Below are 25,715 nucleotides of genomic sequence, written 5' to 3' on the forward strand. Positions count from 1 at the left end.
AAAAAATATAAGTAAAATCATTTTTTTCCTCATTCCTCTTTCTTCTATTTCAATTTCAATTAAATTGTTTAACATAAACCTTTAAAAGATGCGAAAATAATTACGATAATAATTAAATGAGAAAAAAATTTTATTTAATGACATAATAATTATCATCACATACATACTCATACATATTGTATTAAAGCAAGTGCATCAACATACACACATTGTATGAATTACGTACTAAGTACGTGCGTATAAAACTGAATGAATAAAGAAAAAATCATTCTTTTTGATTTGTAAACAAATCTACCTTTAATTTCATTTTAAATTAAAATTCCATTATAGATCAAATTAAATGCAGATACACGCACACAAAAACATGTATGATGAACGCACACAAGAACATGTATGAACGCATACAAAATCAATGAAAATTTTTTTCCTACAATAAGTAAAGTTCAATGGTCAGCGGTTAATAAAACACAAAATATTCTAAATAAAATAACAACAAACAGCATTTGGGTAGCTCAGATCAACTTTATAAAATTCAATTCAATAGAAAATACTAAAGCGGAATTCAATTTTTCATTAATTTTCAATTATTATTTTTTTTTTCTTTTCCATCTTTTCATCATTATTAATGAAAAATTTCATTTATTTTCAAACAAAACAAAAAAAAAAATTCAAATTTTAAAAATAAACTTTTTTCGTTCTATTTTTTTTTCTTTCTCTTAACAGATTTGAAACCCAATTTTGTTGAACAATTGAAAATTTCGAACAATAAAAGAAAATAAGTTTGATTTGAAAACGATGATGGGTTTGAAATGATTAAATTCAATTAATTTGCAATTTTCATTAGCTATCATAGTAGGGGAGAGAAATTTATAAATACAAAATAATTAGAAATTATTATTGGAAGAATAACAAATTAGATTTTAATTACAAGTACAAGTTTGATTTGGTAAAAATTTTTTCACTTTAATCACGTGGAGAAGCTCAATAATTTAAGATTTTCTAAACATTTGGATATTAAGTATTGACAAAATTGTCAAAAAGCCTTTTCGATCATGTTTGATTTGCGTTTGCGTATTAAAAATTTTTAAAGAATTTGAAAGGGAAACAACACGTTCTATATGTATAAATCCAGAAAGCTCGCAAGAATGAATTTCCTAAATGACAGTCTAAGTGATAGTAGTGACAAACTATTGATTGAATAATGAACTACTTAAACACACACTTGACTATTTGTTATTTTGACAAACAATATTATTAATTACAGTAAAATAAAGCCCTCTTGTGGCTGTAGCATGCAGTTTTGTCAATTTTCCAAACCGTCGAACTCAAAATTGTAAATGCGGTCATTATAAAGCAAAGCAATAAGCTGAAAAATACTTGGATTAATGCTGTGAAATATTTATGAATAAATAAAATGTCAAGGAGTTCGAAATTCGATCATAATTTATTTCGTCGAATTTTCATCAAAAAAATTCGTCGATTTTTCAGATTGACATTCGGTAACTTGATGTCAACTATACTGTCAATTAATATGGTGATTTTTATTTTAATTCTTTGGTCAATTCTCGTATAATTGAAACGTAACTACTTTTTAAAGTTTCTAAAACAGAATTGCAATTTGAACTCCGTATTGTATTTGATGTATTTAGAAAAGAAAAACAAAAAGCAAAAAAAAAAAATTAATTGTTTAATAAATTTTCTAAACCCTTTCTTTCTTTCGCATTTCCATTTACGTTATCAAATACACTTTAAAGGTAAAAAACAAAAAAAAAAAATTCACCTTTTCCATTTTTTTTCTGGTAATTTAAAAAGGTGAAGCTACGATAAAGTGAGTCATAAAAGCGTTAAAAATGCTTTTTTCTTTTGCCTTTTTTTTCTTTATTTAAAATCGAAATGCACAATCAAGTGTATAAGCAATTAATGTTGAATGCGAATGGCCGCTTACTCTATCAAGTGTGACTAATTTTTCAATTTTGTTGGGAAAATATTTTTTATAATAAGTAAGTACTTAAAATACACTAAATAAAGAGTTGGAAAAAAAAATCATTTCAAAAAAAATTTTTACGCGACCTAGTAAAAAAAAAATGGAAAAAAATGCGAGGCGAACTTTTTGATAACAACCACATGGTAGGTGAACAAATGTAGTTTTTTTTTTTTGCTTTTAGTTGGTGGCTATTTTTAAAATGCCTTCAAGTAATTTTTATACTTAATTCTTTTTTAATTTTTTTTTTATTTTTTCATATCAGTTACAGGAAATTGCGTATACGTTCACATTATTTCGATTTGATTCTTTTATTGAGTACCATAAATAATTTTTTTTGGAGTGTATTGTGTTCGCATATTTATAGGGTGTGCTAGAGATCAAAAAGGTTTAACTAATTCATGTACTTGCAATAAATTCTTGCAATTCTTGTACTTGCAAAATCGTGAATTAAAGACAAATAAAAAATTATAGTGCAACAGTTTGAAATTGAATTTTTGCTTTAGAAGTAAGAGAACAGGGAATTAAATTGAATGCAGTGCTCAATTGGTCTTACTATCCGATTCGATATTACCTTTGTGGTCGAAAATTAACTTCTATATAAGAGTGGAAGTATTTTGTAATCAAAATTTTATTGAAAGTTTTACTGAACCACCTTGTATTTTTCTCAATTTATTTTTACGTTTTCCGATTATATTTCTTTTCTCTTTACTTATTTCGTCTTCAATGAAGCTCATTTCAATTTAATTTTATCGAAAATTTTACATAATTAAAAAATTTATGAAAATTGAAAGTAAAAATGTAAGTATGACAGTAATGAAAATAATATTAAAAAAAAATAAATTTTACAATTTTAATTTTAATAATTAATTACTTGTTAATCAAGTTAATTAATTGAAAATTAATTTTATACACTTACTTTGTTTTCAAAATTAAAATGTCATTGAATATTTCTTGAGAATATTCGAGTTAATATGTAAGTATGCACGTACTTTTAGCACATTTCAATTTATGCGTATCTAGAGAGGGAGAATATGTAATGCAGCGATAATGTAGGACGAACTGGTACTAGGGCACATAAGAGTATATACGGACATTCGTTTAAAATATTCCAAATCGAGATACGAGTATATGTAATAGAAATCTGCCTAAAAGAAAATTTTAAAACGGAAGATAAAAATTACAATATCACAACGAACAGGAGTGACAATCATTTGAATAATACATTGTACATGTTGTTGCTAATGGACTGACGCAAAATAGGTTGAATTTTATAGACTGACCATTTCTGTCACTAATATTTAAATTGTATTTAAATTTTCAGGGATATTTTAATCAGTAATCACGAATTTTTCATAATTTTGAGTAATTTTTTCGATCAACCATTAATATAAATTATGCACGAACTTTGAATTATGCATACATACTTAAGCATTGTGCCCTCTTAATTGGAATTTTAAATTTTACAAGATTAAAACCGCATATAAAATGTATACGTATGTCATACACAATCATACAAATATTTACAATTTTAAGTCAAAGATTGCATTCAATTATTGCATAATTTATTATTTAATAAGTGGACTAAGTATATAAATAATAATTAATTAAATTTAAAGTATTATAAATACAAATAAATATTGAAAGTAATTGAGTATTGCATAAAATTTTTACAATTTAATATTGCTGCAGTACAAAATTTTGCTGTTGCTTTGTGTCAGTAATTACTTAGCATATGTTACCAGTTATTATGTATGGCGTTAAACGATTATTTTGGAAAGCTTCTGAATAATACTGTTATAAATTATAGCAATATCAACGGAATATAGAAATTTTCAAATCAAGATATAAATTCATCAAAAATTCTTCCAACTACGTATACCTTATTTATCATTTTATTTAAGTATCTTTAATTAAGCTAATTTTTCATATTCATATTATAAATTCTAATCAACCATTTTAAATTTCTGATTATACAGCAATTCTGATTCATATTTCTTTTTCTTATTTAATTATACTATGAATTCTTTAAATAAGAAACGCCACTATACTCGTAATATATCAAAAGAGACGCCAATTATGTTCTTCTGAACTTTGCGCGCAGTATGTTTTTTTTAAAAATTCATATAGTACGACTAAGGTCTACCTAATATACATAAATAATATTATGATTCTTCTTTATGAGAACTTGTTTTGAACCGCAATACTTAAAATACTTAAGTATACAATTTTTAAGTTTTATGATAATAATCAAAAGTTGAGAATCCAAAAAAATATACATAAATTTTTAGTAGAAAAAGAAATGATTTTATAAATACGTTTAAGTAAGTATGTACTCATGTAATAAAAAAAAATTATGATTTTCGAGTTTGAGGAAAAAAAAAGGCCGAAAAGATTTGTTTGTGTGCTTAATTTTTGTATAAGAAATCGTGAAATACGACCATACCCTGAGTTATACATTTACAATTGGAAAACTGAATCGTACAGTTGAATAAAATTATTACTGCAAATAGGAAATCATAGCTATGGAAATTTTGGGAACTAAAATTGACAGAATTTAAATTTCAATACTCCAGCCAAATAATCACGAAATCATTGACCCTATTTTAGGTAAATGTTTTACTAACAACAAATTTCTTTCCGAAATACAAGTTAAATATTAATTTTACTTCTAAATTAATCAAAATAATGTTACCAAAGGAGCCTGAATAACTTTAGTTTTGCATTTTGGTGGGGCCACATTTTAGCATGGAAATAAGGCATCATGATCTTATTCACCACATACAGGAATTCGATGCCGGCAATATTTTATAAATCGCTATATTAAGTATGTGTGTTGCATTTACATTGTTCTACTTTTTTTCAACATTACAAATGAATACAAAATTTATTAACAAACCTGAAATAAAATACTTAAGTACGATTCAATAAATAGACCGATAATAATAGAAATTAATTTATAAAAGAAAATCTAAACTCTAAATACTTAATAATAAAAACAACATAGAAAATAAAGAGAGCAAAATTGTAACACAAGAAAAAAAAAATTTATGAAGATCTTTTAAACCAGGAAATGTTATCCAATTACCTCCATGGAAAAAAAATCATAGAAATGGAGAAAATTATCATTACACATCAGCGCATTCATTGATAAAAAATAACAAAATATTAAAATAAATAATTGACATATTAAATGGCTTCATTACACACACATACTTATGCATCACATTTATATATTTACAAAATACAAAATGACATTTGTAAATATTGTAAAAAGATAACTGTAATAACAATATAACAATTTTGTTATATAGAATGAAATGAAATTGGGGCATAACTAAATAGAAGTGTAATAAAACATCACTTACATATTAGAACAGAACATGCACTAAATAACAAAATGGCTTCAAAAAATGGCTTCAGTTATACTTACATATATGAAATTTAATAAAGATGCTCTACTAATACAAAATAATGCATTAAAGGTCACATATTAACCACAAAATATTTTTTTTGAAAAAATGACTTAAGTAACTAGTTAAAATTATTTAATTGCATCTCTTCGAGAAAAAATGTTCTAAGTCAAAAATATTTGTTTTCGAAGAAACTGAGAAAAACTGTTTTCAACAAAATTATTAAAGAAATTTATGATACAAATCAGAGTTGAATCAGGGTTCATAAAGGATCAATGGATCCATGAGTTAATCAATGCATTTATTTTAGACTTAATTTACAACCTGTAGATAAATGAATATTTCCAATTGCAATAACAAATCGCAACTGAAACCAAATTTCAAAAATGTGTTCAAAGCGACTGTAAAAGAAGAGACAACTTGTGAAAAAGATAAAAAAAAGATCGAAGCGAAAAAAAAACTGCTTCTGAATGTTATCATTGATTTTGATTTGAAAAACTAAATGATAAACCTACCACGCCATCCATTGTGAGAAAAGTAAAACTCTTGTGTATGCATTTAAATGAGAGAAAATATTAAAGTGGATGAGAAGGAGAATAAAAAAAAGTGATTGGTTTTAAAAGAGATAAGAGTAAAAGCACAAAGTTTTTAAACTTAACAGCGCAATGTCGTCTAAAACCGAGCACAAATCCTTAGCTTATTTTATCTTAATATCAAATATTGGCGAAATCTCTGAGTTCCTAGCGATAACCAAAACACTTAGAATCTCTTTTAGTTTAGCCAGAAAACGAGTTTAAAGTTTTTCAAAATATTTTTTTAAATATCTCCAAAAATATTTTTGACACAGCCTATTATCATATATTGACAGAATCTGTGGATTCCCAGTGATCACAAAAAACACTTAGAATCGCTCTATCTCTTCTAGTTTAGCCAGAAAACGCGTTTAAAGTTTTGCAAGTGATTTTTTCAAATAACTCCAAAAATATTTTTACCACAGCCTATTATCATATATTGGCAGAATCTGTGGATTCCCAGTGATCACAAAAAACACTTAGAATCGCTCTACCTCTTCTAGTTTAGTCAGAAAACGCGTTTAAAGTTTTTAAAAGTATTTTTTTAAATATCTCCAAAAATATTTTTGCCACAGCCTATTATCATATATTGGCAGAATCTGTGGATTCCCAGTGATCACAAAAAACACTTAGAATCGTTCTATCTCTTCTAGTTTAGCCAGAAAATGCATTTAAAGTTTTTCAAAAGATTTTTTTAAATATCACCAAAAATATTTTTGCCACAGCCTATTATCATATATTGGCAGAATCATATATTGGCAGAAGATTTTTTTAAATATCTCCAAAAATATTTTTGCCACAGCCTATTATCATATATTGACAGAATCTGTGGATTCCCAGTGATCACAAAAAACACTTAGAATCGTTCTATCTCTTCTAGTTTAGTCAGAAAACGCGTTTAAAGTTTTTCAAAGTATTTTTTTAAATATCTCCAAAAATATTTTTACCACAGCCTATTATCATATATTGGCAGAATCTGTGGATTCCCAGTGATCACAAAAAACACTTAGAATCGTTCTATCTCTTCTAGTTTAGTCAGAAAACGCGTTTAAAGTTTTTAAAAGTATTTTTTTAAATATCTCCAAAAATATTTTTGCCACAGCCTATTATCATATATTGCCAGAATCTGTAGATTCCTATTGATCACAAAAAACACTTAGAATCGCTCTATCTCTTCTAGTTTAGCCATAGAAAATGCGTCTAAAGTTTTTCAATAGATTTTCCAAATATTTCGCGATACCTTACAAATAACATTTTTTTAGTTAAACATTTTTATCACAGAGTTGCCTCAAATTCTTTAAACAAGAAAATTTTCAATATTCATTTTTAATAATCTTGATCATTTGAACAAAATCTACATTTTAATATTCGGTCAACTGTATTATTAAGATTGCCACAAAACATTGCTTTTTATAGTATTTATAAGAGTTAATTTTATTTCACGAAAGCCTCATTTTAAAACTAGATTTTTAAAATTAATGAAGTACAAAATTTGAGTATAAAATGATAAGATGGTAATTTGTTAAAATAATAAAAATAAAATATCAAACTAATCCTATATAAGATGATTATTTATTTAATGAAAGTTGTTTAGAGTATAAGAAATCAAGAGCTATTTCAAGTTATTTTTCTACTTTTAAGATTATTTCTCATTAATTAGAGTGAGAGCTGCTGCTACCTTTTCAAGAAAATTTTAATTGCAAATAATCTCATATTAAAAAAAAAAAATCACTCATTTTTTTTCTTCATATTTTTACCCAAAAAACCTTTTCCTTCTCATTTTAATTAAAACGGTAGCTCCCATGTGGTTAATACATACGCTTCCCTGTACACAAAAATTTAATCTCTATATAATTTATTAATATTTAAATATGTAAAAATAAAATCGAAGAAAAAAAAAATTTTGCCTATAAAAAAAATATTGAGTTGTTAAGAATTGATTGAAGAATATATTTTTTTTTTTCATTTAATAGTCTGACCCTTTTCCGAATAAGTATATAAAAATTTACATATAAGTAAATAGGCATTAACTTATGAATATGGACGCAACAACTCAACACTATAAATGTATATAATAAAAATTTAGTGGCACATTTCTCACACTGTGCCATTTGACATTTCTGTAATAAAAATGACTCTATAAATTGTTTAAAAATTAATTTTTGAAAAGAAACAAAATATAAAATTAAAAAACTATTAAAAAAATTTTATTGTTAAAATGTCATAAAAATGAAACGGAAGAGCGTGAAAGTTCAAAAAAGAAGCAAAAGTTTTTTTGACTATTCGAAATTCAAGTTTGAATATGGAAACATTTTCCATTTTCCATAATTTGAAATAAGTGCATAAAAATCATAATTTTTTTCAAGAATATTTTCTAGAAACACTCCGGAATTCAATTGAGGCACAAGTGGATTTTGAAAATTGGACAGCGGTTTTATAGTTGAAATTTAAATTTTTCGAATTGTTTCCTCACTTCCCGGAAATTAAACGGAAATCTTAGTAGAAACGGTACTTAAATTTCACAAAGACAATTTACTTAGACAATCATTCATAGTTTTACTAGGCATAGAAACATTGCAGAAATTAAGGAACACTCATGTATGCACCTATCGGAGTTACTATACTTTCTTCATTTTCGTATTGTAACAAGCGCTGTTTGGCATGTTAAGTACACTTGTTACAAGTAAGTTAAGTGTTGTTTGGCAAACTTGCCTCCTCTTAAAATCCACAAATCAGTCTTTAAATCCGATTTGTATAACACTTTTAAAACCAATTTTTTCAGATTTGAAGCATTTTGCATAAAGGGGTAGATTGTAGATTCTAAGGGAACCGAGTGGGACAGGAGCATCCCCCAAGCCACCGCAGCCATTTTTGACTTATTGTAGTCACCCCACTCTCCCGTCTATAATATCCCCGTCCCAATCACAAAGCCGGAGATATCCTTAAGGGAGTTGGACAACAGTTCCCGAACACTTAGGGACCCATGTCCAAGACAATTGAGGCGCCGAACAGCCAGTGCCGGACAGTCGCAGAGAATGTGCACGGCGGTCTCACCGCCACCCCCACAAAATCTGCACAGGGGGTAGCCCGACTTCCCCAGCCTATGCAGGTGGTACTTCACCGGGCAGTGCCCCGTGAAGAAATTCGCAATAGTGCGAACCCGGCTCCTGCTCATCCCCAGCAACTCCGTGGCGAATCCGCCGGAGCACGCCGGAAGAAACACCTTCGCATGACGGCACCCCTTCGTGTCCCGCCAGTGACGGCCGCATTCCGCCGCGAGTAGGCAGGCAAGCCTGGCCCCTACGGCGGAAGAAGGCAGACCGCAGAAAGGCAGCGGCTGCACAAAGGCAGCCCCAGATCCCCTCCGCGCCAACTCATCGGCAACTTCGTTGCCCGCATGACCACTATGGTCCGGCACCCAAATGAGCATCACTCTGTTCTCCGATGCCAATTCCATAAGTGCAGCAAGGCAGCGGCCTGCCGTTATGAAGTGAATCGGTTTCACAGCCTGCTAATTATGAAAACAAAATAAATCAACAAAACCACTGCATAAAGGGGTTATCCACAGCGCTAAGAACATTTCTGATACTTAATTTATATAACCATTACTTCTACTTCTCAAAAATTATTAAATTTTATGACATTTATATGACGTTTATTAGTCATTATTGTTATGACATTTATTTGACAACTATAAATGCTTTTAATATGATTGAAATTGAAATAAAAACTCAAGTATAGTACTTAACTCAGAAGTAAAATTGATCTTGAATTTGTTTTAAAGCACTGGTCTAAAGGTACTTCCATTGCTCACTTTTAGAATTTCGTAAACAATAGTTTAAAAAGACTTGAATTTTAATAATGCATAATAAAAAAAAAATAACAAAATTCATTCAATATTTTCATAAAAAAAAAAAAAATTGGATATTAAATCCCTTTATTACTGCAAGTAACATAAAAAGAGACAAGCTTTTCCAGAAACACTCCAACAACAAAAAACACATTACAAAATATTAGGTTTTTAGGTTACAAAAACATTTATTGTATATCACCGCGCGTATTGTAATTCAAATTCATTTCCGAAAATGAAAAACTCTTATTTGATTTTTAAACAAAAGCTTGTTGTAAACCTATTTAGTAGACAACAAAGAAAATTTCATGTATGTGTACCTATATATTTGCCTTTATTTTTCTTGTTTCTTATTATTATTAATATGAATTTTTTAACTACAAAGGTCATTTTCTGTACATATGTATACAAAGAGGAGGAAGAGAGGGCATATTAAACAATCGGAAAATCAATATATCAATAAAATTTATTATGAATAATAAGGCTTTAAAACAGCATAAACACATCAACCCATAAACAATATACACATTCATATAGGTGAGTTACAAAAAGTTATATTACTCGTATATACTTATATATACATATGTACGAGTATATTATGTTTTATGAGAAATTTACCTGTGGAAAACAATAAATAAATCTTAATTTATGAATCCAAGCAGCAGCTAAAAACTCATCATAATAATAACGAGCCTAAAATCGCATGTTTTATACCAGTTTTCATGTTACTTCGTTCTATGTATACCAAAAGCAAAATAAATGTACCTTGTGTGCCATATCTACATGTGTGCATCATAATGTTATACATTTGTAAGTTTTTCTATAAATAATTTTTTTTTGCTTATTTTTTATTGTTTAGTATTATGGTACGTTAAAGGCTAGCTATAAGAGGAAGTTATATAATGAAATTTTAATAAAACTGAAAAAAAAAACAAAAACAAGCATTCGAGTTGAGAATAATAAATTTTAAATTAGACCCCATTTATTTAAAATTTTTTTTTATATAGGTGAGGCTACAAAAAATTATTCAATTTGGTTTTAATTTTTTTCTTTCTAATTTTAATTCTGTTACACATTTTTAGAGCCAATATTTTCAATGTATACAACTAACTATTTGTTTTCCCAATGAAATGTATTGTAATTAATAAATTAAATGAGGAAGATTATATAATTCCTATATTGAAATTGAGCGTCAACTCTATGCCATTGATTAAAAATAATTCAATTCCATAAAATCATAAGTTACTCAATGAGAATGTGTTAAATATTGCAACCATTGGCCCTTTTTATTGGATAACTGTCATCATTTTAAAAACTCTACCCTGCGACTTAGACAAATGACATAATTTTAATTTTGCAATTGATATTGGTAGCTCTTTCGAAAATGTCAAATATGTCAAAATTGCAGTTTTAATTGTGTCATTTATGCATCTTTAAAAATGTAATTGTGAAAATTAGCGAAGTGGAAAAGAATCGAAATTTAAATGAAAAATTAGCGAATCTGATGCAGATGGAACTTGCAGATTGTAAGTGTTGATTCTTTCTTTATAGATATATAAAAATATTAATTAACGTGATTTTTGTAGAATAGTTTTTTTAGACTGCACAACGTGAATTACATTTGAATTTACAAATATTAAATGATTTTTTTGACAATAGTGTGATTAATTTTAAAAGTCAAATGATTAGAGTTTCCAGATGATGGTCATTTGCAGAAATCATATGATCATCATAATGACATTTTTTAAAAATAGCCATTGTAAGGTTCAAGAATTAAGTATATCAGTTAAAATTATCAAAAATTTGATGAGGTATTCAGTTGTACGGTTTGCGTTGTGTTTGTCAGCAAATTTTTTTGAAAGAATTGCAGGAATATTTAGTTTTTATGAAAATTTGCGATAAACCACGGTACATTTGAGACCATTTTGGATTTTTTTAATTGAATATTAAATTTTAAAAAATAATTGAAAATTGAAATTTTTTAAACGAGTACTTTTGGTTACATTTTCTAAGAAGTCAACAAAAAGAAGTCCGCCGAAAAAATTTCTTAATACACCATGGCTTGGTATTTTTAAAGGAAAATTAATTGGTACATTTTGAATTTACAAGCAAAACATTTGATAATTTCCCTTATATCAGAGCCTATAATACGGACGGACATTTAGAAAACAAATTTATAATACACTTTGCAATATAAAAAAATTACCTAATACCCTAACGATGTACTCATATGTAAAGCTTCCCGAGAGTGCCATTTTATTGCATTCATAATAAAAGAAAAAAAATACAAGGTAATTAAAAGGTAAATAAATTTTTGTATAAAACAAACTTTTTTTTTTATAAAAAAAAAAATATTCAATGAACTATCAAGGGTTATTAATTTAACAATTTTTTTATTTTTATATTGTTTTTTAAAATTAACATTTTTATTGTTTAGTACAAACTTGACATTCTTGTTACAAAATAATTTATAGTTAAAGCTTTAACACATCATTTGAAAATTTAAAATAAATAATGGGCAAATTAGACACTTTCGTGAAAAATATAAATAAAAAAACAAAATTAATTAAAAATTTAAAAACTTTAACAGTTTATAAGAAAATTTACAGTTTTTCATTTAAAATTACAGTTCTTAAGGGCGGAAAATTAATATTTAACAGAAATTTATGTTAGAATTTTTAATTGTAATTATAGGACGGTGCAAATTTGAACTTGATTTAAGAAATTTCGAAACTTTTATAAAAAATATTTTTAATTTAAATTGAAATTACAGCAAGAGGATTCAATAAAACAATTGTAAAACATTTTAAGAATTACTGAAAGAGCATCATTCTTGCAGAACTTGGATATCATAATGTAGTTGCCTAATAGAATGTTAATTTTGGATAAACGAAATTTGGAAATCAAAAAAAAAAACTTACAATGGCAATTGTGATGAAGATTACTGCAGAAAAAAAATTAAGAGAACAATATTTGCCTACAATTTCTTCATACCTCTGTAGCTCAGTTGGTAAAGTATCCGTTTAGAAAACGGTAGGTCACAAATTCGAGTCCAGTTGAAGGAGAATAATTGTTTTCCTTGGACTTGTTCGTTTGACTGCGCCGTCCATCAGTTCAAATTAAATAACAAGTCTCTTATTCCCTGCGCCGTCTAACAGTCCAAATTAATTTAACAAGTCTCTTGTTCCCAGCTAGACTTCCAACAATAATTTCTTAAGTTAATCGTAGACTTCCAACAATAAGCTATTAAGTATTAAATTTTTAACATTTTTATATAAAGCACGCATATATTCTACTTAAATTTGTAATACATAAGTAACTATCAAAAATCTATATTAGTCAAAATATTTCTGCCAATAATTTTAAGAATTTAAGAGCTATTCCACAATAAAATATTGGTATTTAAAAAATATTTTATGAAAATTATGTTTTCCACAAAAAAAAAATTCTATCATAAAAATTTATCTTATAACTCAGTATTTGTATATTTCTCTTAACATGGTTATAATCTATACAGTATGTTATAAAACATACTCGTATTCGAACGTTGTCTCTACGTAACAGTTTAGTTAAAAATCTACTTATTTTACCTTTTATAATAAATTGTGGTTTCTCTGTTATTCCGCATAAGTGTATATATATATATACGTTCATTTTATATAACTTTTTTGTTTAATATTATAACCATAGACGTAATTTTATTCGACAGCTGTGGTTTTCATATAAAAATGTAAGTATACATATATGAATACGTAAGTTACGTATAATTTGCATAATATTACCAATATTAAAAATAAAAAGTTTCTACTTATTTTCTACCCTTCTATTTTGTATACTTACAATAAAATTAAAATGAAACTTTTCCATTCGAAATGTGTGTAAGTATATAAGAAGTTTTTATTAATTTGCAAAATGTTTTAATAATTTTCAATACATACATACGTAACGTACTTGTATGTACTTGTATGAATGTAAAAAAAAAACCACGAAATCTGAAAATTTTATAAAATTTAAAATTAATTTAATTTTGCATATGTAAATAAGCACATAAATACACACTATATTAATAAATTTTGTAGATTAATTTACTTAAATATTGTCAAGTTTTTTTTAAGAATTTTGGTTTTTATAGTATTTTCTGATTAATACCGAGATTTCGTAATATGAGCATAACATTGGGTAATGAATTAATAAATTTTATTCAAACTTATTGTAAATTTTATTAATTTGATTTTCAACACTAGAAAATTTAAGAGATTATAAAAAGTAGACTACCACATATTTTTGAAATCAATGGAGTATTTATGCAATAATAATGAACGTATGAAACGTTGGGACTTAGAAAAAATCATACTGAATATAACATAGCTATGTGTTGTTGATATGAAAATAATGAAATCTGAACTTAAAAGGCGGTTGAGTTATGCTGCATTCGCAATGAATATTTGAAGTTAATAAATTTGACTTGAAATAATTCATTGATGAATATTGGACGTAGCCAAATAAATAATCACAAAGATATTCAACGAATTCAGTGGGAAGTGCCTAGTTACAAAGTAAAGATTCCATCTGTAGCTCATAATATGAACGAATGCAAGTTTATTGAGAATTCACTTGGATTATGACAATTTTATTTTACCCATTTCTCGTGCCTAATATTTTTCATTTTAGGGAAAAAAGAAGATTTTGAATGAAAAATTATTTATTTATTTCTAGACACGCTATATACGATTACTCCAATTCAAAATTAAATTATAATGAAGAAATCAATTGGAATAGCAATTTTTTAAAAATATCTTAAGAGAATAATAATAAATTATAAGCATAATGATAAGCAAATCTTAAAATCATTAGTGAATTCCCCGTTCTATTTCCAGTTTAAATTCGCTTTATACACGAAATTATTTTCGTAATTTCATGAATATTAATGTAATCATTACTCATTTTTTTAAAATTTTATTATAAATATTAACTATCGCATATTGTTTTATCTAAAATTTAATGTGCTTCCCCGTACAAGCTGCTTTTTACATTAGTATATGATATTATTACGCGTGTGTGTCTCTAAATACATAAAGTTTGTTTAATGCCATACAAATAAATGTAATATCTTCCTAAATACTTCACAATTATGATAATCACAATTTTGAAAATCAGACATGAGCAACCTAAGATTCTTCGCTGGAATCGAAACCGATAATTAGCGTTTCATCAGGAGGGTATTTGGCTGCCTAAGAAGATTTTCGAATAAATATTGTATTCCTTACTTATAGGGATTAAAATGTAAAATTTTCTTTGAAAACAATTAAATATTCACGAAATAACAAATTTAGAACCTTCTATACTTTTGTCTGTTCGGCATTATTAAATGAATATAGAGACATCTTTCGGAATTTTAAATTAAGTAACTCAAAATTTTAATTTTATTTTTAAGTTGAAAAAATATTTAAGCCACCTAGCTAAAAATAAAGTACCGTGCGATATTTAATTATTTTTGAATTCGGGCCCCCAGCCTGTTAAAGGTTGCTCCATACTTTTTCTAAACACTTTCATCATACTTTCTAATTTCAGTTGGAAAATGTGTTTGCTTACGAATATTTATCTATTAATACAGTTGTTTCAAATTATTACTTATAAAAAGCCGCAACTCAATTATGATAATTCAGAAATATTTACATAAATACATTTGTATAAATATTAATTATCAATACAAATTCATACTATGTACTAAGATACATACATACATTACCTCGTGGAAAATTATAAAATTAATTTATTTACTTATATTTAGTCATCATTATATAGAATTATCAACTCTCTCAATACAAATTTCACTAAATATTATTAACTCTTAAAATTTGTTTAGGAATTTCTTCTCAAAATTCTTAGACTCGTGGTAGTTCTTAATTTTAATCCGAAAGTAGTCTGTTGAATCTTGAATGCAGAGTTAATAGTTTTTTTTTTAAATACTATATTGCACCATAAATACCAAATTGTACCATAAATAGTAAAGGATTGCATTCTAAATAACGTCTCAGACGGCAAATTTCTCATTGACACGAAAGTATTTTTAAATAAAATTTGTATATAAAAGTACGATATAATTATATACGAGTACAATATAAATTGATTAAGCGGGTATAATTTTAAAATTATATCTAAATTGAAATTGATTCGCTTTAGAAATTTCATTATAAAGATAAGCTATAGCTTGAAAATAACGCAAGATTAAGTAATTTAAAACTCAATTTAATCATAACAGAAAACCTACATTTATTTATTACTTAAATGTTATCTGTATTGTTCCCTATAATTTCACGAAAATCCATTAATTTTCTGCTAAGTATATTAAAAGAAGAAAAAGTAGAATAAGAAAAAAACCTTATCTACTTAATTTTTGAATTATTGCCTCTACTTAGTTAACCTTTTTTTAAAAACCTAAATTCTAAAAATATCGAAGAATAATAACAAAAACTACTTATTGTTTTATTTCATTAACTTCGAAAATTTTAAAATTGTTCTTATTCTAATTAAAAAAAAAAATGATAACCCTATTAATATTGAAAATCAACCAAAAATATTCGTTCAAGATCACTCAAATTTCTTTATTACAATTATTCCATTAAAATATCACTTTAAACGCTCAATTAAGTTGTCAATTTTTTTTTTTTTCAAGAATTTGTAAACCATATTACTTATACATATACGAGTACAAGAAAGGAAATAAATTTTACCAAGGAAATTAAATGGAAATTAAGTATGAAATGACTGACTGACTGACCATAGTCTGCACCAATAATTTTTAATGCATCGGTTAAAAATGTGCGGTTAACGAACCCCAAAAATGTAAAACGAACCGAAACAAAAAAAAAATTTTTTTTTCTTACATTTAACAATTTTGAAATTCTAAGAAAGAAAGTGAGTATCGTTTGACATTTCATGACTTTACTAAAACAAAAAAAAAGCAAGAGAGAGAAAAAATTCTACCCCTTTTACTTACTAAGGAATTGATTTTTTTTCGGTTTTTTCTAAATTTGATATTTTATGATACTCGTATTTTCAGAAATTCGATGATTTTCTAAAGAAAATTTCGTTAATGAAAAAAATATGACAATGAAATTTGAAGATTTCAAAGTGATTTTGTTGCTTAAAAATAAAGAAAATTAAAACGATTTTGATTACTTTTAAATTATGCTCATTAATTAAAAAATAATTGTTAGAATGTGTTCTTGAAATTGAAGCTTTATGAAAAATATTGTAGAAAAAATTGCTTTTAATCAATTGTTATACAATCAATTTGGAAGTATATAACTGTATACACTTATCGGTTAACTAAAAAGTTTACTCAGTTATTTAACAAATTATTTAGAAATACGATCACCTGCAATGTTGCAAGAGAGAAGGAGTAATGTAAAAAATAACATTGAGAGTAAAACAAGAAATTTAATCTGAAAGGGGAAAATAGATAGCATATATGGAACAAAAGTTTCTTCTACAGACAATCTTTTGCTCTCAACAGTAAAAACCAACACTCGGTTGAATTTTTAGTTCTTGGAGAGTGAGATATGCCCATTTTGAAATAAAAAATACTTTGTTTGAGTTCAGTACAGCACTCTTCATTCGAATGAGAGGCGACATCTACTTTGTGTATCCACCGAAAGAGGTTTTGTGAAGGCTTCGGAAGTCTTACGGATTGCCGGACTTCGGATCACAGCTGCATTTATCAAATTCTTTAATGTACTACTTATATTGTTGTAAATGAAAGTTACACATTACAACTGCCCAGCAAGTGAGCAATTTCTGAACTTGAAAGAGTAAAATTATCTCACATTAGACTATAGATTCGAAAAATTATCATTAACGTCGGACGTATATAACAGTACGTATCAGTACCATAAACTTCGATTATTCGATGACTCTGCCTAATTAATCTTAATTAGCTATTGCAACTTGAATTCCCTTTCAATTTATCTTACTTGACACAAATATAATTAATTCGTTCTAATAGATTAGGTTTGTTTTTTAGAACCTAATTAAAATCTAATAATTTTATAAAGTTTAAACTAAACTTATACCCAACTCAGCATAATTTCGAAAACAAAAAAACAACTTTTTTCCCTCCTCCAATTTAATTTGGTGTTTTTTTTTTTGTAATGAATTGCATAACTATTAGAATTTTTTTTTTTTGTTCATTATTCAACAAAACCAAACTTTAAATCTAAATTTTAAGAAATTTTATAAGGAAGTGTGCAATAACAAAAACAGAAATAAAAAACTTTTCTTAATTACTTTTATTTTTACATAAGCTCTACTGACAATGAAAAACTTTACCGACTTTTAGATGCCATCATGCTCCAATTCACAAAAATATCCTTTTTGTTTTTCTTCACTTATTTTTCACTTCGTATACATATAAAACTTTTAGCAATTTAATTAAAATCCTTATACTTAGAGTGTATTATACATAAAATAAAAAAAAAAAAACAGAGTGTTCGGTAGGGATGTGGAGTCCAGTTACTTTGTGGTATTCATGAATACATTTTGTTTTTTTTTTAGTTTCTATTACAAGATCGGGGAGCACGTTTTTTGAATTAAAGGGGAGCACCGATTGGAGCTGTGGTCCGCAAGATATGCGAACATATTTAATAAGAGAATACTCATTGGAGTTTTTTATCAAAATTCAGTAATACGTTCTTTGAAACATAACTGTAATTTTAATGTGACGTTAACGCCATTCCAACTAAATTTTAGTTTTACACTTGCATATAGATACTCTAATAATTGAAATATTCAAATGTAAAAAGAAATTCATAAATTCTTTCCATAAAGAAGTGAGATATGGCACGTAATCATTTATAGTGTTCGATATTCATAAATCAGTAAGTGCCTCAGAAAAATATGCGGAATCTTTTTGGCAAGAAGAATTTCGAATGCTCAGCGTGGGGACTCGCAGTTGGAGGGCTCATTTTGCTACAAATAAGAAGTAAACGGCGACAATTGGGGCATACGCTAAGAGGACTACAAAATGCAATATCAAGTTAAGCATTAGAGTGGAATCCGCAAGGTAAATGTAAAGTTGGAAGGCCGAAAATGACTTGAATTAATAGAAAAAAAACCATCGGTAAACAAAGGTGTATTAACAAATAAACAGGGTTAGTTAAACTAGCTATAAAATTAATTGTACAAACCCTATACTGTACATCTTATATGAAAATAAAAATATAAGTAATTTAATTTCAGGGTCCATTATGTAATTATATACTTAAGAATAAAATTATCAATATACATCCATATAACCACTATTAATTCCGATTTTTATTTTTAGAATCGTTGCCAAATTATCATAGAAGAATGAATATAGGAGCATATTTTTTTTCTTATTTGCTTTTTTGTGCAAAATCATTCAAAACCATTGAAAGCAAATTAAAAGATTATAAAGGAACTATAACTTAAGTTCTACACATAGTTAAGAAGATTTCAAGAAAATTAAATGTCATATTTAAAGATATTTCGGATACGAATTTAAGCTAAAATATCAGTTAACTATAAAACTATTAATAAACAATAAACTTTAAATGTTTTAAACAAAATAAGGCAAAAAGTAAAAAAAAAAGTTAGGATGGCGCCACAGACATTCAATCGTACTCTAAAGAAAATTATTATAAACACAAACAAAATTGTATACTTATCTATATTTTTTGTATTAAGTTTATTAGTATACAGAATAGAATTCACACAGTGAAGTATAAATATAAGTACAAAATGTAAACACAAGGTGTACCAGCGAAACATTTTCTAACTTATACAAAATACTTTTTGAATTTGAATCAGTTTTCTCTTTTACAAATTGCCAATATATGTATTTGCTAACTTTCAATATATTATCTACGAATCTCTTCTCCTACCAACAATCCTTAAGACCAGATATAAAATGACAAGATATGACATAAATACTTAAGCCAAATTCTTATTTGAAACAAAAACAAAACATTCTCCGAAATAATTTTTCGAAACGCGCATTTCCCGAAAATTCAAAACAAATATAACACTTTTCTACAATTTTCGACTAATCTAAAGTTTGCCAGGTAATTTTTCTCGAAAAATTCTTTGAAATTTGTACAACAAAAACTGTAAGCAATTTTTATTTAAAATTTCGAGTTAAGACACAATGAATTCGTAAATTCAAACAGAAAATGAGCTTACATTTATGTGACTAATTCAGATATGTATATCCCCTACAGCAGAAAATTTTCTATTCCGAATGCTATTGGTGATCCAATTTATTCGAATGTAAAATAAATTTTCTCCTAAATATTAAAGTACTAAACCAACTTATACGAATATCTTAGACAAACCAACAGTATTGCCTACTATACTAATTAAAATTTTGAAATTCTCTTAAATATATTTTATAGAGAACACCTTGTTGGTATATACCATATATACAGGTCGTCCACATAAATATTTTTAATTTTTTTTTTTTTTTTTCTTCAAAGGTAATCAAAGATTATCTTAAAGTGTCATCTGCGTCTCTTGACAAATATAAAATGTCACTGAAAATAAGTATTGATTTATGATCATGATATTTACATATTTTTTTGACAACAATACACACACAGACCTTATTATATAATATACAACCATAGCTGTTTAGTAAAAGCTTTGATGTATGTAGGTAGCAAACAATATTTAGAATAAAATAAGTAAAAAATATTTGGAATAAAAGGAAAAAAGAACGTAAAATAATAATTCTGCTGTTGATTGAATATCAAAAAGTAACTATTAATATTCTTATACATAAAAAGTTATAAATAAGATTTATAAGCAGATATAAGTGGAAACACAATAAATTCTGTGAAAAGAAAATGTTGCCTTGAGCGAAATATTAAAATACGTTTTTGAAATAAAATCGAAAAATAATAATAAATGTGATAAAATATTGATTTGATAGACTGAGTTTTTTAACAAAACATTTTTTTTTTTGTAATGCGAAATAGAAAAAAACATGAATTTATTTAAAAAAATATAAAATTTAGAAAAGGGGGCAATTTCATAACATTAGATAACTTTGATTAATACCGTAAATTTTAAGAGTACATAAAATTTTTAAAATTAGTTTGCGGAAAGTGTTCTTACAACCATAGCACCTTAGATCATGAACTAAATCCTGACTAAACAACCTTATTGCATTAGGAATTGAATTACAAATGAATTCAGCGACAGACACTAAATCTAAAATGTTATTGTCACGGGTTCAATTTACAAAAATTATTTAATTTATCATCAATTTATCGCAGAATAATAATAAATATGTGGTAAGTGTTATATAAATTTTAATATGAGAGTCTTACATTCATTTATAAATGTTACTTATGTATTTAGACTTTCTCTCTCTATTTAAGATTTATAATTATTGAATTGAATATTATTGTAGATTTTACATTGAGATTACGGAATAAAGAAGCATCACTGATATTCAATAGCAAGCAAACACAATACTGAATAATGAGAGCCGCAGCTGTACGAACGCAAGCATTCAAATTTAACAGAATTTCTATTCATTTAAGTATTGAACAAAAAATTGGATTATTTATTTTGGAAGGGACCTGTTTAATTCATTTGGGATCCTCAAACTCTTTTTTTTAATAATCATTAAAATCATATTAAGTATTCCAATAGTCACAGTTCATTTTGAATTTGTATAAAGAGTGCAAATAAATCATATTATTCACGATAGTCAATTTTTAGAGAACAAGACACCTATATCTATTCGCTTACTACTAAGTACTAGAAATATAAAATATTTTAAATATTAACACGAGATTTGTGTTACTTATAGTACCTAGCTCAATTTTATTCAAGATTACCCATATTACTTATAAAAACAAAAATATAACTAAAAAAAAAAATCTTGATTATAACCTATACCATGGATATTTTGTCACATTATGTTATTTTTGTTTATTATATAAGTAAATATTTAAATATACTTACTAGATAATTTGAGGAAAATAATTATTAAATTTTTATATTTAAAGAAATATTTTTTATATTATAATTTAAATTGTTTACGTCTCATTTTTTTTTTTAACGTAAACAAAATTACTAATAAAATTACTAGTGCTAGTACACCGAAAATACTATTCAATATGGTTATAAAGAGTGACCAATAATTTTTTGCTCTCGCATTTGAGCGAAATTGAAAGTATTTACTTAATTACTTGCTTCAATTTAACAAACACCTACTAAGTATTCTAGTTATAATTAATATTATTTACCTATATTTTTAATACTTATAAATATTTATGCCTTTAAAATTAAACATATCTTTAGTATAAATGGTGTTAGACCAAAAATTTTAATATTTTATACTTTTTTCAAAATAATTTTAAATAAAAAATATTAAATAGAGTATAAGCCTTCAAATCATAAATATCGTCAACATATGTAAACGTAAACAACATACGTAAATAATATAATCTACCTACTTACATATATATAATATAGATCAAGTATTTAAATATATATTTAACTATTATACAAAATTTCAAGTATATTTTCATATTAAAATTCAAAATTTTAAATTCTGGTTTCTTCTATACTTACTATACTGTTATACTTAATAATAATGATTATATTATTATAATCTACATTAATAATTAATTAAAATTTAATGCAAAAAATATTTTTTTTTAAAGCGAATTTAAACGATTTTAAGTTTTTATTAAAAAAAAATTAATTTGTATTTTTTTTTATAACTTTAAAATTCAAAAGCTTAAGATTTATTTAATTTGATTTTTATGTTATTAGCGAATTAAATTACTATACGAGTTGTATAATATCGTAAAACGTGATGGTAGAAAATACTGAAAATATTATTGTTGAATATTAATTATTAAAAATATTTCTTCTCATAAAATTTATTCAGAAAATTATTAATAATTTTATATAACAATAAAATAAACTGTTTTTAATAAAATAATTTCGTATATACTTATACATACAATGGTAATTTTAAAACTCATAATCGATTTTTATAAAAAAATTCCACTGGTAATCCGATTAAATATTTTTAAAATTTTCTTTGAAAATATTTTTCACTTTTAAATTTAATAATTACGAAATTAATATTATATTTATTTCAAATTATTATATTTAATTATTACCAATATAAAATATGTTACTTGAATATTAAAACACACCTTAATCTTTTTCAATAAATTAAGATTTTATAATCGATTAATAATGCAATTATAATGAAACTGTTATATTATTGATAAGTAGGTATAATAAAATCTGTTTTGAATAATTTTCAATTAATATTTAATAATGTTATGATAAAATTATAATTAATTATTATGTAGAATATTTTCCTAATTATTTATTAATTCACAATAATTAATAACATTCAAATGAATCTTTATTATTCGATTTTATTTTTCGATACTGTAAGTAGGTATATACAAAATCTTAGTTATTTAATAAACTTTTTATAATATTCTTATCTTTATTAAGTTATTATAATTTTCGATTATTTTTTAAATTACGGTAATAACTTATTATATTATGCTAAGTATATCGTTGACATATTCTCATTGTTATGTCATAATTCTTTACCGGAAAACACAATATTTTTTCAATCACCAATTACGAAAATGAAAATAAAATCCAAAATTTAATTTTTGATAATTTTAATTTCAAATTGTGTATTACATTTTAATTAATTATTAGTAGACGTTCACAATCAAATAAATTCACAATGAGACCAAAAAAATTAAAGCACTATAAATTTATTAAGAAAAATAAAAAAAACAAAATTCAACATAAATTTATAATAATACGGAGACAATAAGACGCCAAATAATTATAGACTATTTATAATATAGACACACACCTATTGACAGACAATATTTATTTGTAAACGACCATATCGTTAGAGCTTCCGAGTAAAACTGAATTTTAATTCATTTATCGTTTTTTACTCTACCCTTTTTCAAAAAAAAAAATTTTTTTCTTCTTCTTCTTTCTTTTGTTTTTAATTATTTTGCTTTAAAAAAATAAACAAAAGTGAATAGAATAATGGAAAGAGAATTTTATAATAAACAACAACAATAACAGTAAATATAACAGTGATAAAATACAAAAAAAAAAAAATAAAGCACATAACAGAAACTTTATTTTCCTTTTCTACCATTATTTGCACTCTTTATACAAGAAAAATTCAAAATAATAAATGAATTATAACAGGAAAAACACAAAAAAAATTACCAAAATACTCACTTCTTATATTTTTCATATTTTACTCATTTTATACGTCGCTACATTTTTTCAAAAATCAACAATATTATGAATTCATAACAATCAACAGAAACAAAAGAAAAATTTGAAAAAAAATCAACAAAAAAAAAAGAAAAAGTTCATCAAACGGCTAAGAATCCAGACAGAAGCTCACCATTCCATAGTTCAAAAAAAAAAAACACACCACACATATTTTTTACGTTCATTCATATGCGACAGTTACCCCAGTCTGGGTTGTTTTCCCATTTTAACCCTATACAATTATTGTTTTCAAAGCACGCACATGCAACTCATTTTTCTTACATGTAAACACGATTTTTATGTTTTTCTGTATATATATACGTTTTTAAAATAACAAAATGCAAACAAGAAAGATAACAGTTAAAGATTACTAAGAATTGATTTTAGAGTACAGATGTACCGTACCGGCTTATTTCTAATATAAAAATCTCTCTTATAACCGCGCACCTTTTACAATATTATTCAACATATGTTCACGATAAGCTCTTTTTCGAATATTATTTATTATAAAAAAAATGTTAGAAGAAAATTTATCTCGCAAATTCTATGTCGTTTACCTTACTCTTACTCTCTAACTCTGACATCGAAATTTTCCTTAGAGAGAACGTTTACATAAAAAACAACAGCACAATATTATCTCTTATCTGTTTTGTTTTTATACTTCTTATAGTTTTCTGTAAAACTTAAAAATATTACATGAAAACAAATGAAAAATTTTACAGTTTCTGTTAAAATTTTCTGTTATCATTTTATACGATGGTGAATATTATTCTTTTATTATAACAGTTTCATTCTAAAATTTTGTATAGTACAACATTATTTTGTGGTAGTTGTGAGTTTTTACTATAAATTTGAGTAAAAATTTTTTGAGTTAAATTTTATCAATTTCAACATTATATTTCAACATTTTTATTAAAATGAATTTTTGAGTAAATTTTATAGTGAGTAAATATTTTGAGTGAGTTTTATGAGAATGTTGAAAATTGGTAAGTCTTGTTCTCAATATTTTTTTTGATAATTAGAAATTAATTAGCATGTTTTTGAATTATTAATTTGAAATTATTTATTAATTTAGATAAATTATTTAAATTGAATGATCTGTTCGGAGATATTTTAGAAATTTACACGCAACAGGCACAAAAAGAGAATTAGTATTTTGTGTTATTTGCTATGCAGAGTGAGTCTCTAACGATAAAGAATAAAGCAGAGTGACCTGTATAACAATAAATATTTTTTAAATTGCTGCATAAATGACTAGAGTTTTCAACCGAAACCAACATTTAAAATGTTTGAGTTTATCGGTTCGGTAAGGTATTAACAAAAAATTTAACTATCAGATTAAAAATTTAGGTAAGTGACGAGCTCCTTAAGCTGCTGCGGGTACAATATTGCATACAAATACATTCATATTCACGTACCTAAAGCAATTTATAGCTTACTGCAGTCGTCACACAAAAATTAACAACAATCTTTAATATTTCCGCCTAAGTTATATGCTACACATCTATACCCATACTCATAATTTACTGCTATAATAAAAAAAAATTCAGCTTCTTTCATGTTTAATATAAGCATCAAAT

At 25.6% G+C, this 25,715-nt stretch overlaps 1 protein-coding gene across 4 annotated transcripts in view; it reads right to left on the reverse strand.

Annotated features, from left to right (window-relative positions):
* LOC129612213 (putative uncharacterized protein DDB_G0287265) overlaps positions 1-23,760 on the reverse strand; it is a 180,493-nt gene extending 156,733 nt beyond the window's left edge. For 2 of the 4 annotated variants that reach the window (XM_055525737.1, XM_055525734.1), the window contains exon 1: positions 23,711-23,760. The gene's annotated coding sequence lies outside the window, so the exon portion shown is untranslated. Of the gene's footprint in view, positions 1-22,982; positions 23,098-23,710 lie in introns of those variants that run through there. The other 2 variants (XM_055525735.1, XM_055525736.1) reach the window with 2 other exon arrangements.
* Positions 23,761-25,715: the final 1,955 nt, after the last annotated feature.

Source organism: Condylostylus longicornis, unplaced genomic scaffold (genome assembly GCF_029603195.1).
Source record: "Condylostylus longicornis isolate FDR11 unplaced genomic scaffold, ASM2960319v2 ptg000064l, whole genome shotgun sequence".
NCBI lineage: Eukaryota > Metazoa > Arthropoda > Insecta > Diptera > Dolichopodidae > Condylostylus > Condylostylus longicornis.